Source organism: Conger conger, unplaced genomic scaffold (genome assembly GCF_963514075.1).
Source record: "Conger conger unplaced genomic scaffold, fConCon1.1 SCAFFOLD_120, whole genome shotgun sequence".
NCBI classification, from domain to species: Eukaryota; Metazoa; Chordata; class Actinopteri; order Anguilliformes; family Congridae; genus Conger; species Conger conger.
Window position 1 is genome coordinate 72,501 of NW_026890316.1, and position 4,315 is coordinate 76,815.

Consider the following 4,315-nt stretch of genomic DNA (forward strand, 5'->3'; position numbering starts at 1 on the left):
CTGCCGGGTCTTCGCTTACGGCCACACCGCGCTGAGAACGCCCGATCTCGTCTGATCTCGGAAGCTAAGCAACGTCGGGCCTGGTTAGTACTTGGATGGGAGACCGCCTGGGAATACCAGGTGCTGTGAGCATTTTACCAGCGAAATCAATGTACATTATCGTATTTTGGACATTGTTTGAAATAACGACCTTACTTCCTTAAAAAAGAATTATACAAAGTTAGTTTCTAGGCGTTTATTCATGAGAGCTCTCGCTGACTGCCGGGTCTTCGCTTACGGCCACACCGCGCTGAGAACGCCCGATCTCGTCTGATCTCGGAGCTAAGCAACGTCGGGCCTGGTTAGTACTTGGATGGGAGACCGCCTGGGAATACCAGGTGCTGTGAGCATTTTACCAGCGAAATCAATGTAAATTATCGTATTTTGGACATTGTTTGAAATAACGACCTTACTTCCTTAAAAAAGAATTATACAAAGTTAGTTTCTAGGCGTTTATTCATGAGAGCTCTCGCTGACTGCCGGGTCTTCGCTTACGGCCACACCGCGCTGAGAACGCCCGATCTCGTCTGATCTCGGAAGCTAAGCAACGTCGGGCCCTGGTTAGTACTTGGATGGGAGACCGCCTGGGAATACCAGGTGCTGTGAGCATTTTACCAGCGAAATCAATGTACATTATCGTATTTTGGACATTGTTTGAAATAACGACCTTACTTCCTTAAAAAAGAATTATACAAAGTTAGTTTCTAGGCGTTTATTCATGAGAGCTCTCGCTGACTGCCGGGTCTTCGCTTACGGCCACACCGCGCTGAGAACGCCCGATCTCGTCTGATCTCGGAAGCTAAGCAACGTCGGGCCTGGTTAGTACTTGGATGGGAGACCGCCTGGGAATACCAGGTGCTGTGAGCATTTTACCAGCGAAATCAATGTACATTATCGTATTTTGGACATTGTTTGAAATAACGACCTTACTTCCTTAAAAAAGAATTATACAAAGTTAGTTTCTAGGCGTTTATTCATGAGAGCTCTCGCTGACTGCCGGGTCTTCGCTTACGGCCACACCGCGCTGAGAACGCCCGATCTCGTCTGATCTCGGAAGCTAAGCAACGTCGGGCCTGGTTAGTACTTGGATGGGAGACCGCCTGGGAATACCAGGTGCTGTGAGCATTTTACCAGCGAAATCAATGTAAATTATCGTATTTTGGACATTGTTTGAAATACGACCTTACTTCCTTAAAAAAGAATTATACAAAGTTAGTTTCTAGGCGTTTATTCATGAGAGCTCTCGCTGACTGCCGGTCTTCGCTTACGGCCACACCGCGCTGAGAACGCCCGATCTCGTCTGATCTCGGAAGCTAAGCAACGTCGGGCCTGGTTAGTACTTGGATGGGAGACCGCCTGGGAATACCAGGTGCTGTGAGCATTTTACCAGCGAAATCAATGTACATTATCGTATTTTGGACATTGTTTGAAATAACGACCTTACTTCCTTAAAAAGAATTATACAAAGTTAGTTTCTAGGCGTTTATTCATGAGAGCTCTCGCTGACTGCCGGGTCTTCGCTTACGGCCACACCGCGCTGAGAACGCCCGATCTCGTCTGATCTCGGAAGCTAAGCAACGTCGGGCCTGGTTAGTACTTGGATGGGAGACCGCCTGGGAATACCAGGTGCTGTGAGCATTTTACCAGCGAAATCAATGTAAATTATCGTATTTTGGACATTGTTTGAAATAACGACCTTACTTCCTTAAAAAAGAATTATACAAAGTTAGTTTCTAGGCGTTTATTCATGAGAGCTCTCGCTGACTGCCGGGTCTTCGCTTACGGCCACACCGCGCTGAGAACGCCCCGATCTCGTCTGATCTCGGAAGCTAAGCAACGTCGGCCTGGTTAGTACTTGGATGGGAGACCGCCTGGGAATACCAGGTGCTGTGAGCATTTTACCAGCGAAATCAATGTAAATTATCGTATTTTGGACATTGTTTGAAATAACGACCTTACTTCCTTAAAAAAGAATTATACAAAGTTAGTTTCTAGGCGTTTATTCATGAGAGCTCTCGCTGACTGCCGGGTCTTCGCTTACGGCCACACCGCGCTGAGAACGCCCGATCTCGTCTGATCTCGGAAGCTAAGCAACGTCGGGCCTGGTTAGTACTTGGATGGGAGACCGCCTGGGAATACCAGGTGCTGTGAGCATTTTACCAGCGAAATCAATGTAAATTATCGTATTTTGGACATTGTTTGAAATAACGACCTTACTTCCTTAAAAAAGAATTATACAAAGTTAGTTTCTAGGCGTTTATTCATGAGAGCTCTCGCTGACTGCCGGGTCTTCGCTTACGGCCACACCGCGCTGAGAACGCCCGATCTCGTCTGATCTCGGAAGCTAAGCAACGTCGGGCCTGGTTAGTACTTGGATGGGAGGACCGCCTGGGAATACCAGGTGCTGTGAGCATTTTACCAGCGAAATCAATGTACATTATCGTATTTTGGACATTGTTTGAAATAACGACCTTACTTCCTTAAAAAAGAATTATACAAAGTTAGTTTCTAGGCGTTTATTCATGAGAGCTCTCGCTGACTGCCGGGTCTTCGCTTACGGCCACACCGCGCTGAGAACGCCCGATCTCGTCTGATCTCGGAAGCTAAGCAACGTCGGGCCTGGTTAGTACTTGGATGGGAGACCGCCTGGGAATACCAGGTGCTGTGAGCATTTTACCAGCGAAATCAATGTAAATTATCGTATTTTGGACATTGTTTGAAATAACGACCTTACTTCCTTAAAAAAGAATTATACAAAGTTAGTTTCTAGGCGTTTATTCATGAGAGCTCTCGCTGACTGCCGGGTCTTCGCTTACGGCCACACCGCGCTGAGAACGCCCGATCTCGTCTGATCTCGGAAGCTAAGCAACGTCGGGCCTGGTTAGTACTTGGATGGGAGACCGCCTGGGAATACCAGGTGCTGTGAGCATTTTACCAGCGAAATCAATGTAAATTATCGTATTTTGGACATTGTTTGAAATAACGACCTTACTTCCTTAAAAAAGAATTATACAAAGTTAGTTTCTAGGCGTTTATTCATGAGAGCTCTCGCTGACTGCCGGGTCTTCGCTTACGGCCACACCGCGCTGAGAACGCCCGATCTCGTCTGATCTCGGAAGCTAAGCAACGTCGGGCCTGGTTAGTACTTGGATGGGAGACAAGCCTGGGAATACCAGGTGCTGTGAGCATTTTACCAGCGAAATCAATGTACATTATCGTATTTTGGACATTGTTTGAAATAACGACCTTACTTCCTTAAAAAAGAATTATACAAAGTTAGTTTCTAGGCGTTTATTCATGAGAGCTCTCGCTGACTGCCGGGTCTTCGCTTACGGCCACACCGCGCTGAGAACGCCCGATCTCGTCTGATCTCGGAAGCTAAGCAATGTCGGGCCTGGTTAGTACTTGGATGGGAGACCGCCTGGGAAATACCAGGTGCTGTGAGCATTTTACCAGCGAAATCAATGTAAATTATCGATATTTTGGACATTGTTTGAAATAACGACCTTACTTCCTTAAAAAGAATTATACAAAGTTAGTTTCTAGGCGTTTATTCATGAGAGCTCTCGCTGACTGCCGGGTCTTCGCTTACGGCCACACCGCGCTGAGAACGCCCGATCTCGTCTGATCTCGGAAGCTAAGCAACGTCGGGCCTGGTTAGTACTTGGATGGGAGACAGCCTGGAATACCAGGTGCTGTGAGCATTTTACCAGCGAAATCAATGTAAAATTATCGTATTTTGGACATTGTTTGAAATATAGAGTTACTTCATTAAAAAGAATTATACAAAGTTAGTATCTAGGCGGTTTATCTCATGAGAGCTCTCGCTGACTGCCGGGCTCTTCGCTTACGGCCACACCGCGCTGAGAACGCCGATCTCGTCTGATCTCGGAAGCTAAGCAATGTCGGGCCTGGTTAGTACTTGGATGGGAGACCGCCTGGGAATACCAGGTGCTGTGAGCATTTTACCAGCGAAATCAATGTAAATTATCGTATTTTGGACATTGTTTGAAATAACGACCCTTACTTCCTTAAAAAAGAATTATACAAAGTTAGTTTTCTAGGCGTATATTCATGAGAGCTCTCGCTGACTGCCGGGTCTTCGCTTACGGCCACACCGCGCTGAGAACCGCCCGATCTCGTCTGATCTCGGAAGCTAAGCACACGTCGGGGCCTGGTAGTACTTGGATGGGAGACCGCCTGGGAATACAGGTGCTGTGAGCATTTTACCAGCGAAATCAATGTAAATTATCGTATTTAGGACATTGTTTGAAAT

General features: G+C 46.8%; 12 non-coding genes and 5 pseudogenes across 12 annotated transcripts; all 17 read left to right on the forward strand.

The window, feature by feature from the left end:
- The first annotated feature begins 13 nt into the window (after window positions 1-13).
- On the forward strand, window positions 14-132 carry LOC133119861 (5S ribosomal RNA). Its single transcript, XR_009706887.1, has one exon. It is a non-coding gene; the product is annotated as a 5S ribosomal RNA (ribosomal RNA).
- Window positions 133-271: 139 nt separating this feature from the next.
- LOC133119955 (5S ribosomal RNA) lies at window positions 272-389 on the forward strand. The gene has a single exon (XR_009706979.1). It is a non-coding gene; the product is annotated as a 5S ribosomal RNA (ribosomal RNA).
- A 139-nt stretch (window positions 390-528) lies between these two features.
- Window positions 529-648, forward strand: LOC133119940 (5S ribosomal RNA). The gene has a single exon (XR_009706965.1). It is a non-coding gene; the product is annotated as a 5S ribosomal RNA (ribosomal RNA).
- A 139-nt stretch (window positions 649-787) lies between these two features.
- On the forward strand, window positions 788-906 carry LOC133119862 (5S ribosomal RNA). Its single transcript, XR_009706888.1, has one exon. It is a non-coding gene; the product is annotated as a 5S ribosomal RNA (ribosomal RNA).
- A 139-nt stretch (window positions 907-1,045) lies between these two features.
- LOC133119863 (5S ribosomal RNA) lies at window positions 1,046-1,164 on the forward strand. Its single transcript, XR_009706889.1, has one exon. It is a non-coding gene; the product is annotated as a 5S ribosomal RNA (ribosomal RNA).
- Window positions 1,165-1,301: 137 nt separating this feature from the next.
- LOC133119864 (5S ribosomal RNA) lies at window positions 1,302-1,420 on the forward strand. The gene has a single exon (XR_009706890.1). It is a non-coding gene; the product is annotated as a 5S ribosomal RNA (ribosomal RNA).
- A 138-nt stretch (window positions 1,421-1,558) lies between these two features.
- LOC133119866 (5S ribosomal RNA) lies at window positions 1,559-1,677 on the forward strand. Its single transcript, XR_009706892.1, has one exon. It is a non-coding gene; the product is annotated as a 5S ribosomal RNA (ribosomal RNA).
- A 139-nt stretch (window positions 1,678-1,816) lies between these two features.
- Window positions 1,817-1,935, forward strand: LOC133119964 (5S ribosomal RNA; annotated as a pseudogene).
- A 139-nt stretch (window positions 1,936-2,074) lies between these two features.
- On the forward strand, window positions 2,075-2,193 carry LOC133119867 (5S ribosomal RNA). Its single transcript, XR_009706893.1, has one exon. It is a non-coding gene; the product is annotated as a 5S ribosomal RNA (ribosomal RNA).
- A 139-nt stretch (window positions 2,194-2,332) lies between these two features.
- Window positions 2,333-2,452, forward strand: LOC133119951 (5S ribosomal RNA). Its single transcript, XR_009706975.1, has one exon. It is a non-coding gene; the product is annotated as a 5S ribosomal RNA (ribosomal RNA).
- Window positions 2,453-2,591: 139 nt separating this feature from the next.
- Window positions 2,592-2,710, forward strand: LOC133119868 (5S ribosomal RNA). The gene has a single exon (XR_009706894.1). It is a non-coding gene; the product is annotated as a 5S ribosomal RNA (ribosomal RNA).
- Window positions 2,711-2,849: 139 nt separating this feature from the next.
- LOC133119869 (5S ribosomal RNA) lies at window positions 2,850-2,968 on the forward strand. Its single transcript, XR_009706895.1, has one exon. It is a non-coding gene; the product is annotated as a 5S ribosomal RNA (ribosomal RNA).
- A 139-nt stretch (window positions 2,969-3,107) lies between these two features.
- On the forward strand, window positions 3,108-3,227 carry LOC133119961 (5S ribosomal RNA; annotated as a pseudogene).
- Window positions 3,228-3,366: 139 nt separating this feature from the next.
- LOC133119941 (5S ribosomal RNA) lies at window positions 3,367-3,486 on the forward strand. Its single transcript, XR_009706966.1, has one exon. It is a non-coding gene; the product is annotated as a 5S ribosomal RNA (ribosomal RNA).
- Window positions 3,487-3,625: 139 nt separating this feature from the next.
- On the forward strand, window positions 3,626-3,743 carry LOC133119965 (5S ribosomal RNA; annotated as a pseudogene).
- A 141-nt stretch (window positions 3,744-3,884) lies between these two features.
- LOC133119959 (5S ribosomal RNA) lies at window positions 3,885-4,002 on the forward strand (annotated as a pseudogene).
- A 141-nt stretch (window positions 4,003-4,143) lies between these two features.
- Window positions 4,144-4,263, forward strand: LOC133119972 (5S ribosomal RNA; annotated as a pseudogene).
- Window positions 4,264-4,315: the final 52 nt, after the last annotated feature.